Raw genomic sequence first — 13,256 nt, forward strand, 5'->3', positions numbered from 1 at the left:
CATGAAAGGAGCTGGTACTTTGAAAGAAGCACATTTTGAAAGCAGAGCCAACTTTATTTGCTGTATGTGCAAGAGGCAGAGTAGTCAAGGTTGACTATATGAATTTTACTCTGAGCAAAAAAGTGGGAGGGGCAGGCTTGACAGGGGAAAAGAGGGAATATGGAAAGAAGGGTTTAGTTTTGGGTGTATCAATAGTTCTTCCCTTTATATAGCTGAGTAGTGTTCCGTTGTGCAGCTTGTCTATTCATTCACCGATTGATGGACATTTTGGTACTTTCCAGTTTGGGAATATTATGAACTGAAGCTTCTAAAAATATTCTTATACGTATCTTTGGTGAATATGTGGACAAATTTCTCCTCAGTGTATATTTAGTAGAATTCTTGGGTCATAGGACAATTTCAATAATTTTTAATTCTGGCATTTCTATTTGATTCTTGTTTATATATTCCATTTCTCTTGTGAAATTCTCTTTTCTGGAACATATTATTCATACAAATTTTAATGTTCCTCTCTGATAGCTCCAATGTTGTCTCTTCTGGGTATCTGCTTCTAATTTTTGTTTTTCTCTTGGTCCAGTTTCTTAGGAAGACTTTTTAATTTCTTATTTAGTGCTATATATTGTGTGTCAAACTGTAGAAACTCTGAATGGTGTTTTCTTTCCCTAAAAATGCTCAACCACTCCTCTGGTAAGGGAAGAAGAGAGATGATGTGGAGCCTTGTAAATCAGGATGCGATTCTCTGTGAAATGGGCTTCACTGGGTGGTCGTGAGCAGGTGAGGTAAATGATTGGATGCACATTTCAGAAAGTCATGAGGTGATGAATTACCTTAATCCAGTCAGGGACTGAGGTAATTCAAGGTTGGGTTGCACTTTGGGCACAAGTTAGTCTACCTCTGGTTCCCTCTGCTTCTGCCGTGTGGTCCTTTGGGGTTTCTAATTGAGCTCCTGGATTGTTAATTGGTCCTCTCTCTCATGGCCAGTTCTAACCTCAATTTTTAATTTTCTCAGTACTATGAAAGGGGAGAAAATTCTGCTTTGCCCTTTATCTTTCTTCCCAGTGTCTTATATTTCTTCCCTGCAGTTTAAAAATTGACAAATGCCTCCAGGAAAACTGACAGCATCAGACTCACTTCGAAGTCCTGGCTTCTCTTTCTGGGGTCTTGTGGCTCTTTGGGCAGTCCCAAACTCCACTTTTTGTCCCCAGGTCTCTGAGATTGCTAGAATTTCTACTTGGTTCTCTGCCTGTAAACAGTGGCCCTCTATCTTTCTTTGCCTTCTACCTCAATCAGTGCCAAGAATTGGCAAATTCCCTGAAGGCAGAGTAGTTCTAGAATGTTTGCTCACCAATCTGCAATTCCGTTCCTCCAGAATCCTGACCCAGAGTCCTGTTTGCTCAGCAGTTCTCTGTGGTCTCCAAACAGATGAAATTTTATATTTTATCCAGCTACACTGGTCAATCTTAGGAGAGCATCAGTCTGTTGCAAGTCGCTGCATCATATCTGGAACTGGAAATCCCCTATCATTTAATTTCAGTAACTGTTCATCATGTAGCACATCTTCATTTTTAATCTTACTTCACTTTTTTAAATGCCTGTGTATCTATTGCTTTTCATCCTTATTTAAAAAACCCTAGTTATTGGGCTTCCCTGGGGGTGCAGTGGTTAAGAATCTGCCTGCCCATGCAGGAGACACGGGTTCGAGCCCTGGTCCGGGAATATCCCACATGCCGCGGAGCAATTAAGCCCGTGCACCACAACTACTGAAGCCCGCGCTCTAGAGCCCACGATCCACAGCTACTGAGACTGTGTGCCACAACTACTGAAACCTGTGCACCTAGAGCCCGTGCTCCTTGACAAGAGAAGCCACCACAATGAGAAGCCTGCATACCACAACGAAGAGTAGCCCCCGCTTGCCACAACTAGAGAAAGCCTGCACACAGCAATGAAGACCCAACACAGCCAAAAATAAATAAATAAATAAATTTTAAAAAATAATTAAAAAATTAAAATGGTTGTGGAAACATGCACAATTTTCAGAAAGCACTCAACCAATGTGCTATAATTTAAAAAAAACAAAACCAAAAAACCCCCTAGTTATTAAAAAAAAGTATATAGGATTCCGCCAACAGTGCACGAAGAAGAAACTACAGAAAATGTGTATTTTCATGTTCAAACAAAAGCAAATAAAAATTAAGTTAAAAAACATTTGACTCATGAAGTTAGAATAAACAAAACAAATCTGAAAAAGAGCAGGAGGATTCCATCAAGGTTAAAGAAGTTATTAAGGAATTTTAAAAAACAAATACACTAAGAGAATGAAAATACAAGCCAGAAACACATATATATGGAATCCCCCGCCCTGCAAAAAATTGGTTATGAAGAACCTAGGGGCAGGGCAGGAATAAAGACGCAGATGTAGAGAATGGACTTGAGGACACGGGGAGGGGGAAGTGTCAGCTGGGATGAAGTGAGAGAGTGGCATGGACATATATACACTACCAAATGTAAAATAGATAGCTAGTGGGAAGCAGCCACATAGCACAGGAAGATCAGCTCAGTGCTTTGTGACCACCTAGAGGGATGAGATAGGGAGGGTGGGAGGGAGACGCAAGAGGAGGAGATATGGGGATATATGTATATATATAGCTGATTCACTTTGTTATAAAGCAGAAACTAACACACCACTGTAAAGCAATTATACTCCAATAAAGATGTTAAAAAGGAAAAAGAAAAGAAAATACAAGCCAGAGAGGGGGAGAAAAATCTTTGCAAAACACATGTCTAATAAGGGACTGATATCCAAATATACAAAGAATACTTGAAACTCAACAATAAAAAAAATGAACAACCCAATTTAAAAATGGGCAAGAGGTCTGAACAGACACCTCACCAGAGAAGATATACAGATGGCAAATAAGCACATGAAAAGATGTTCAATATCATATGTCATTAGGGAATTACAAATTAAGACTACAGTTAGATACCACTACACACCTATTAAAATGGCCAAAATTCAAAACACTGACAATACCAAATGCTGGTGAGGATGTGGAGCAACAGGAACTCTCATTCATTGTTAGTGGGAATTCATAATGGCCACTTTGGAAGACAGATTGGTAGTTTCTTAGAAAACTAAACATACTCTTACCATACTATCCAGCAATCATGTTCCTTGGCATTTACCTAAATAAGCTAAAAATATATGTCCACACAATCACTTGCACATGAATGTTTATAGCAGATTTATTCATAATTGCCAAAACTTGGAAGCAACCAAGATATACTTTTTTTAGGTGAATGCACAAACTGGTACATCCAAAAAAAATCAAGTAATATTCAGTGATAAAAGGAAATGAACTATCAAAGTACAGAAAGACATGGAGAAAAGTTAAATAGATATTACTAAGTGAAAGTGAAAGAACACAATCTGAAAACACTAAGTACTGAATGATTCCAGCTCTATGACATTCTGGAAAAAGCAAAACTCTGGAGGCAGTAAAAAGATCAGTGGTTGCTAGTGGATCAGGAGAGGGAGGGATGAATAGGTGAAGCACGGGAGATTTGTAGGACAGTGAAGCTATTCTATATGATATTGTAATCGTGGATATGTGACGTTATACATTTGTCAAAACCCAGAGATTATACAGTATTAAAAATGAGCTCTGATATAAACTACGGACTTTATTTAATAATCTATCAGTATTGGCTCATTAGTTATATCAAATGCACCATACTAATGCAAGATGTTAATATTTAAAAGCAAAACTACGTTTGTGTTGGGAGGGGGCAGCAGATGTGGAAACTGTACTTAATGTTAAATTTTTCTGTAAGCCTAAAATGCTATAAAAAGTAAAGTCTATTAATTTTTTTGAAGTGAACATAATAAAATAGAACTGATAAATTAGGTTTCCCTGGGGGCAGGGAAAACAATAATAAACAGGACTAAATTCTGTTATAATTAACAAAGAAAGAAAAATAGTTAACACTCATCATACACCAACACTGCTCTAAGCACTACACAACAGCCCTAAGACATCAGTGCATATTACTATTCCCATTTTGCAGCTGAAGAAACAGCCAGGGCAGGTTTGCATAACTCATCCCAGCTCACACAACTTGCCCAAGGGTCATATAGCAAGTGATGGGGCTGGGTGTTAACCCAGTTCATGTTGCTCCTGAGTCTGTCCTCTTAGCTACAAAGAAGTACTGCCAGAACATAGTAAGTAGTCAGTACTGCCAGAACCTACGATTGCAGAGAAAGCCCGCCTAAATATACAGCATTTCTTAACAGTCGTATAAGAAGTAGACTTTGTCGGGACTTCCCTGGTGGTCCAGTGGTAAAGAATCCGCCTTCTAATGCAAGGAGCGCAGGTTCTATCCCTGGTCAGGGAACTAAGATCCTACATGCCGTGGGGCAACTAACCCCGCGTGCCACAACTATTGAGCTTTCGCGCCTCAGATAGAGAGCCCACTTGTTGCAAATTACAGAGCCCACGCGCTCTGGAACCCGTGTGCCACAACTAGAGAAGAGAAAACCTGCATGCCAGAACTAGAGAGAAGCCCGTGTGCTGCAGTGAAGAGCCTGTGCACGGCAACAAAGACCCGACACAGCCAAATAAATAAAGAAATATTTTAAAAAAATAGAAATAGACTTTGTTGGTGACTAAACATAGTAATAAACATAGAAATAAAGTTGAAAATCTGGAAGAAATTGATATGTGACCGTGTGACAGAAACTCTCTTGTCTGGGACCCCTGCCCACCTGTCATCCATATGGATTTCTGGGAACTGCCCTGGTTTTCATTGTGCTGCACCCTCTGGCAGTCACTCCTAATTCTCCCAAACCCTAGTCCCTAACAACCACTAATCTACTTTCTGTCACCATAGATTTGTCTATTCTGGACATATCATATAAATGGAATCCTACAATATTTGGCCTGCTCTGCCTGGCTTCTTCACTGAGCATCATGTTTTCACGGTTCATTCACGTTGTAGCATGTGTCAGCCCTTCATTCCTATTTTTTGCTGAATAGTATTCCATTACATGGACATACCACATTTCATGTATTCATTCCTCAGTTGATGGACATCGAATTGTTCCCACTTTGTTACTATTGTGAATAATACCGCTATGAACATCCTGGATGAGTCTTTGTGTGGACACATTGTTTTCATTTCTCTTGGGTATAAATCTAGGAGTGGAATTGCTAGGTAATATGATAACTGTTTAACTATGTGAGGAACCGCCAAACTGTTTTCTGAAGTTGTTCTGCACCGTTTTATGTTCCCACCAACAGTTGAAGATTTCAATTTCTTCACATTGTCACCAACACTTGTTATTATCTGTCTTTTTTTTTTTTTTTTTTTTGCAGTACGCAGGCCTCTCACTGTTGTGGCCTCTCCCATTGCGGAGCACAGGCTCCAGACACACAGGCTCAGTGGCCATGGCTCACAGGCCCAGCCACTCTGCAGCACGTGGGATCCTCCCAGACCGGGCCACGAACCCGTGTCCCCTGCATTGGCAGGTGGACTCTCAACCACTGCGCCACCAGGGAAGCCCTATCTGTCTTTTTGATTATAGCCATCCAAGTGTGTGTGAAGTGGCATCTCACTGTGGTTTTGATTTCATTTTCCTGATGGTTAATAGTGTTGAACATCTTTTCATGTACTTACTGGCTATTCTTATAGCTTTTTTGGAGAAATATCTATTCAAATGCTTTGCCCATTTTTTTATTTTATTGAAGTGTAGTTGATTTACAATGTCATGTTAATTTCTTCTGTTATGCATATATATATATATTCAGTTATGCATATACATATTCTTTTTCATATTCTTTTCCATTATGGTTTATCACAGGATATTAAATTTAGTTCCCTGTGCTATACAGTAGGACCTTGTTGTTTATCCATCCTGTATATACTAGCTTGCATCTGCTAATCCCAAACTCCCAATCCATCCCTCCCCCAACCCCCTCTCCCCCTTGGCAACCAAGTCTGTTCTCTGTGTCTGTGAGTCTGTTTCTGTTTCATAGATAAGTTCATTTGTGTTATATTTTAGATTCTACATATAAGTGATATCATATGATATTTGTATTTCTCTTTCTGACTTACTTCGCTTAGTATGACAGTCTCTAGGTCCATCGATGTTGCTGCAAATGGCATTATTTCATTCTTTTTATGGCTGAGTGATATTCCATTATATATATATATCACATCTTTATCCATTTATCTGTCAATGGACATTTAGGCTGTTTCCATGTCTTGGCTATTGTAAACAGTTGCTTTGCCCATTTTTGAAGTGGGTTAATTGTCTTTTTTTACTGTTGAGTTGCAAGAGTTCTTTATATGTTCTGGATACAAGTCCCTTATCAGACATATGGTTTGCAGTATATTTCTTTTGAACATTAAAAGTTTAAGATGTTTATAGTTGATTTAATTTATAGGAATGTGAGTCTTTTAGAGCACAAATATCTTGTTTTCCCAAGATTGAGTTATTGATAGACAAGGAATGTATAAAGTTTGTAAGCTATTTTACTAGATTATAAAGTATAAACTAATCTCCAAAGATCTATGTTTGATAATGAAACTTTCCAATATTTCACTTCAATAATTTAATTTTAGTAAGGAATGATTTCATTTTTCTCTGTGTCTTAAGAATTTCGTTAATAATGCATCGTCCTCAGAGCAGAGTAACTGTGTCAGAATCTTGGAAGAAAAATTAACTGTATACTACATTTTTAAAAAGAATTTGATCAACATTATGCCCTGATTCCCTTTTGTCTAGCCCAGGCCTCCGTTCAACAGAGGCCCATATCAAAAGTCACACAGGGGTGTCCTAGTGCACTGTCCTAGGAAATCAATCAATAAAGGGACTGTAGAAATGACCCCCGCAGCAGATTCTCACACTCAAAACATTACTTTATTCATTCAACAAATACCTATCAATATTTGCTACGTGCCAGACACTGTTCTAGACACTAGGATGACAATGGAGAGTGAAAACAAATATTGTCTCCACGTAGTGGGGAAGACAGGTTAATGAAATAACCACACAATGGAATGTAGCATCGCAATTGTGACAGGGCTGTGCCAGAGCACGGTTAGGGGTGATCAAGGAGAACTACTTGGAGGCAGTGACATCCAGGCTTTTTCTGAAGATAGGGCTCGTGTTAACGAAAGGGAAGCCTGAGAGCCTCTCGCTGCACTGAGCTGACCCTGAGAAGAGGGATCCAGGGATAAGTGAGGAGCAGAGATCGCCAGTGAGCGCTCCCTTGAGAATGTGTTCCAGGTGAGGCTGGAGATGTAAACCCAAGCTTGCAGGTGAAACAGTCTTGGTCCAGATCTCACTCTGTGTACCTCCAGCTGTGTGGCTTTGGGAAAATTGTTTAATCTCTCTGATCCTGCTAAATGGGACTCTTCCTACCAAAAGGATTGCTATGAGGATTAAAGGAGATGCAGAGATGAAATGCCCAGAACAGTGTTTTGCCGCTAGTGACCACGCCAAATATTTGGGAGAAAATATAAGGCAGTACGAGACTACAGTGCCCGTCCTTGCCTCTGGTTCCCCCACCTCACCTCTGTTGCAGTCATGGGCCCCTGGCTCTTGATGCCAACCTGAGAAGCCCTTGAGCCCCCCACTGCTTCCCCTGCTTAAGTCACAACTTTCTTCCTCCAACGTATGTAGCTTTTACTCCACCGTCCTCTAGTATTTTCTTTATGAGGTATCAGTAGGGAATATTTTAAAGTACTATACTTCATATTTCTGAAGAAGTTTTTAATAATCTTTTCCTTCTGAATAGAAATGCACCATCTCCTTATGGTAGAAAGTTTTGAAAATAAGGAAAAAGTTATGTACCCATTTTTTATCAAATATTTATTGAACAGCTACTAGGTACCAGGCCCTGTTCTGAGCACTGGGCACACAACAGCAGGCACTGTCGCTGCCTTCATGGAACGTGGGCTCCAGTGTGGGAAGACTGACATTTGTCACCAAGGTTTAAGGTCTTGGTTTTATTGGGGACTGGGCTGCATTTTCTGAAGTTTCTACAACTTCCTTACAGATGTCTTCTTGCCCTGGTATTGGCAGAGTTCCCTACAGGGTATCTGAATTTTTTTTTTTTTTTTTTTTTTTTTTTTTTGCGGTACGCGGGCCTCTCACTGTTGTGGCCTCTCCCGTTGCGGAGCACAGGCTCCGGACGCGCAGGCTCAGCGGCCATGGCTCACGGGCCTAGCCGCTCCGTGGCATGTGGGATCTTCCCGGACCGGGGCACGAGCCCGTGTCCCCTGCATTGGCAGGCGGACTCTCAACCACTGCGCCACCAGGGAAGCCTCTGAATTATTCTTGTATGTGTAAAGCTCATCATATTCTCTGTTGTTTCATCACTGTGGGCTTTTTCTTACCACATAGGATTTCCTGATAAAAGAAATGACATCCATGATCTGCTTGATGGCTTTAACCATACTATGATCTGTGGACTTGCTGGCTTTAACATGCATAATTCTTCCCTAACGATGACTCCAGCATTCTGCCAGGCTAGCCATATGAAACTCAGTTTGATCAAATGTTCATACCCACTATATTCCACATATTCAAAGAAGATGTTGATTCTTTATTTCCCATGACTGATCTAATATCATCCTTAAGTCCCCACCCACTGGGTTGCAATGAAAACCAAACAAACAAATAAACAAACCTTAAATCTTCTAGTGGATGGTTTCTCAGTCTCTTCTGGTTTAAACCATTTCCTTTGGATCCCTGAATCTTTGGAGGGTAGATATTCAAGGAATTTGAAGATCCTTTCCTTATCACAGAAGTTCTTCCCTTCTATCTCCTTTTTCTCAACTTGGCAAATGGGGAAACTTAGGAATCTACCTTCTATGGGAGAGGAGATGCCTCTTTACACCCTATATTCTGGGTCCGTATACACTCCAGTTAAGGTATCGGATCTTGCTTATCTCTGGGCAAGAGCCTCTGGTCTCCCTGGAGCCACTGACCATGTCACTGGTTCTATCCAACCTTTGGGCTGATAAGAAAGTTCTTCAGATTCCTCAGAGACCAAGGCTTCTTCAAGTTTTCACTTCTGCTGTCCTAAGGGATAATCCAAGATATCTTTATGTCTGCATTCCAGTCAGCAGAAAGGAGCAAGGGAGAAGGGAAGTGCAGCTGCTCCATTTAAAGATGGCTCCAGGAAGTTTCACATACTACTTCCGTTTATATTCTATTGGCCAGAACTTTGTCACCTGGCTAAACCTGGTGCAAGTCAGGCTGGTCAGGGCTAATGGTTATTCTGGGTGGCCATGAGCCCAGATAATATATAGAGGTTCTACTCAGAGGAAGAAGGCGAGATACCAAGGGTACCAGTAACTCATTTTCCATCTGTAAAGTAGGACAGCCCTGAAACTGTGCTCAAACTGATAAGAACTCAATCCCTAGAATCCCTTCTTGAGGGAATTTTCCTGGGACCACTCCTGATACCCAAAACTATACCAGTCAAGGTCCTAAGGAAGCACTCTAAATATTTGAAACAGGAAATTTAATGCAGGAAGTTTTTAAAATTTTATTTTTATTATTATTATTTTTGGCTGCATTGGGTCTTCATTGCTGCGCGCAGGCTTTCTCTAGTTGTGGTGATCAGGGGCTACTCTTCGTTGTGGTGCACGGGCTTCTCATTGCAATGGCTTCTCTTGTTGTGGAGCAAGGGCTCTAGGTGCGTGGGCTTCAGTAGTTGTGGCACGTGGGCTCAGTAGTTGTGGCACACGGGCTCTAGAGGGCAGGCTAGTAGTTGTGGCGCACGGGCTTAGTTGCTTCGCAGCATGTGGGATCTTCCCAGGCCAGGGATTGAACGTGTGTCCCTGCATTGGCAGGCGGATTCTTAACCACTGCACCACCAGGGAAATCCCTAATGCAGGAAGTTTTACACAGGTGATAGAAAAGCTGAGAAGCTAAACTGAGATGGTAAGGCAATCCATAAAGTAACCTCATCAGGAAACTACTTCCAGTTTCCTCTAGCTCATCAGAACCAATCACCCCAGACCGTTATCAGCCCTGTTTCAATGACTGTTTTGCCTGTTGTTTCAATGGCATGAGGAACCCAACCTGATCAAGGGATAGCCTGTGTTTCAGATTTAATGGGGCCATTCTGTGTCCCCTGGTGAAAGCATCCCTCCCTTGGGAATGAAGACCTTCAGATCAACAGAACCCAAGGTTCTGGAACGGGAAGCAAAGACTCTGCCAGTGGGTTATTAAGTGTAATGATGAGAGGGATCACTACTACTGTGTTACTTTGTTCTCAAACTCTGTGTGTCAGTTGCAGGTTGAGAAGATATACCACATTCTGGAAGACAGCACCCCAACCATGCAGGTTTCCCAGTTAGCAACACAACCACTTTAAGTGGACAGCTCCTTCTTGGTGATGAAGTAGACGGTGAGTCCAGAGAACTCCAAAGGTGAGAGCAAAGTGTCATAACTTTTATGCTGTGAAACAGGTTGCTCAGACAGAAGCTGTGTTGTGAGGGATATCTGATGGGTTCTGAGGTACTCAGTGAGTCCATGGATGGTGGTGCTGGTGCCAGCAGAGAAGGCAAGTCCATTCTCTAAACAGAAGTTATTCCAGTGAGGACAAGTCACTGCCATTCCCATGATGAAAGTGGTCCAATCTTATCAACTTAGTGTTCCCCAGTCTTTCATCAAGATTTGTATTATTAAGAAAAGAAAACTACAAAAATTTGCATTGTTGATCGCTCTAGAAATAAATTCATATACTGTGTGTATGTGTGTGTGTGCACATGCAAGCTTATTTGCATCTTTTTTTGAGGGGAAAATTTTTGAGGAAAAAAACACAATAACCTGGATAATTCAAAAGAAAATAGGAAGTCCTAAAAAGCTGATTTTTTTCCCAAGAAATACGCCTTGCTCAAATATAGAATTATTCCCTGCTCCCCACCGCCGGCCTGCGTGCCAAATGTACTCAGTAGCCTAGCACTCTCAGAAATAGCAGTCTAGTAGTTTCATAGATTTTCAAGTCTTGAGCCCGATGTTTAACATCCTGCTGAAAGTACTACTTGTTTTTGTAAAGTCTTAGCTATACTTGCATCAGGTGGCTTGCTTGGGATGAGGGCATCAGTCTATTTCAAGTAATTTTGTGTCTGTGGAAAAGTTTTCAGACCATGACAGGAACTTGGGAAGTAAGTTTTTGAGGAGATGATAAAGTTGTAATTTTGCTTTTGCTGTATAAGGTCTTTATGATATATTCAACCATGTAGGCAGAATCTGATATTTGACATTGCTTGAGATATTCATCCATTTGCTCTTTTTTAAATACAAGTTTTTGAAAAGCTTCGATTACTTCATCTTAATTTACCCTTAGGTTTTATTTTTGTTTTCTTGCTCACACATTTTGCTCTTTCTTGGCACTTCCCTGCTAAAAGGGCTCCTAAATAGCATCATATATTGACTGCTTTGCCGCCAACTTTGTCTAGATTCTGAGTTAGAGCTTAGAGCTGAAAGAACCACATTGAACCAATTATTTAATTAAGAAATAAGAATATTAAATGTTGAGCACTCCCCTCCCTCAAATAGGCATGCTAGCTGAGGATTCCAACTGATGAATTAAGGGCTCATAATGTACATCAGTGATATTGCCCAGTTTTAAGGTCCAACCCCCAGATTTACAGTCCAGAGACTCAGTGTTATCAGTATCCCAAAGATGACCATGGTCTCAAGAACAAGCTCACGCATGTCATACTCTCAGGAGACTGGTAAAAGGAGGACTTCAGACTGTTTTCTTTATATAATTATGACAGCTCTGAGAGTGAACCTGAGCCCTGCAAGCCATTGGATTCAGCAGTGAAGTTGAAGTTCTATGTCTGGCTTTGCTAGTCTTCAAGGAGGAGATCCTGCCATTACCTAGGTATAAGACCTTAGCAAGGCACATTGTGATTGGATTAGAAGACCTGGGGTCCATCTCATGACAATTCTAAAGATCCCAAATATTTACATCCAAATGCATGACTTATAGACTTATTTTTTGTCAACATCTGATACCAAGAAGTTCGTCGTAGAGAACAAAATAGAGAAGAACTTAAAGGTAGGACAAAAGGTGGTTTCACATTTAATAAAAATTGAGTCGACTTCAGAGAGTTCATACAAGCATGCCTGAATGTCTTTCATCTTAAGCAAAACAAAGCAAACACTCCTTTGACTCCTTACTTCCAGATGTGGCCATATTTCTACCTCCTTCAAAGCCAAACCACAAAATAATTGTCTACTCAGTGTTTCCATTTCCTCACTACCTGGTTTCTCTCCTTCCCTCTCCAATCTGGCTTCTCCCCTACTACTTTCCTGAAATTTCTTCTGACAAAAATCACCAACATCCTCCACACTGCCATATATAATGGATACCTTTCAGTTGTCATCCTGACCACTCAGTAGCATCTGGCATAGTTGACCTCCATGGTTTTCACGAAACACTCCCTTCTCCTGGGTTCCATGACACCACCCACTCTTAAGCATATTGGTCACACGTTGGCTGACTGACTTCTTTCCTATTACCCTTCTCCTAGCTACTTCTAAGGGTTGGATTTCAAATTTCAGTTCTCAACCATATTATTTATCTTAATGCTTTTCTCCTGGTGGCATATTGTTTGATTGCCTCCAGTTTGGGCCATACGCCTATCCTACTGGAAGTCATGATTAAAATCCCCACTAGTTGTACATGGAATGGACAGGAAGCTCTCCAAAGGAATCAGAAGGAGACTGAGTGAGAAAGACGTTGGGTGAGCAGCTCTAACCCATTGCACTCAGATCAGCTGAAAAATTACTAACACGCTCTCCTCCCATGAACTAACCCTACGAAAAAGTGGCCCCAAATGCTGGGTTCATTTCTCTGTATTCTGTCCTCCTCCCAGTTCCTGGAGCTACAATTCTTCATTATCTTCTTAATTCTCTGATGCCTCCAAACAGATTCTTTAAAAATGCTTTCTGCTATTTTTCTAGTTGTTCTTGGTGAGAGGTTGGTCTGAACCACATAAGCACTGTTACCAGAAATGAAAATTCTTGGGGTGGAATCTTTGTCTCACAAACACTTATTAGTTGATGGTGCCTTATTCTTTTATCTGACATGCTCTGGTCATAGGCAAAGATACCCTCAGATTCTGCCTTTTGTAACCGTAGTGTTTTTGAACAAAAACTCATTTCTAGAGTTCTTAGACACTCTGACGATGGAAGAAAATGTTCTGTTTCTTGCATTAAAACTCTA

The 13,256-nt window shown here is 40.8% G+C and overlaps 1 long non-coding RNA gene across 2 annotated transcripts in view; it reads left to right on the plus strand.

Moving 5' to 3' along the window:
- The window catches only part of LOC137232318 (uncharacterized), a 557,085-nt gene that overhangs the window by 451,971 nt on the left and 91,858 nt on the right, over positions 1 to 13,256 (plus strand). The window contains exon 7 of one of the 2 annotated variants that reach the window (XR_010946964.1): positions 10,314 to 10,446. This is a non-coding gene — a long non-coding RNA (uncharacterized lncRNA). Of the gene's footprint in view, positions 1 to 10,307; positions 10,447 to 13,256 lie in introns of both variants that reach the window. The other variant, XR_010946963.1, reaches the window with a different exon arrangement.

This window comes from Pseudorca crassidens, chromosome 10, assembly GCF_039906515.1.
Source record: "Pseudorca crassidens isolate mPseCra1 chromosome 10, mPseCra1.hap1, whole genome shotgun sequence".
Taxonomy (NCBI): Eukaryota; Metazoa; Chordata; class Mammalia; order Artiodactyla; family Delphinidae; genus Pseudorca; species Pseudorca crassidens.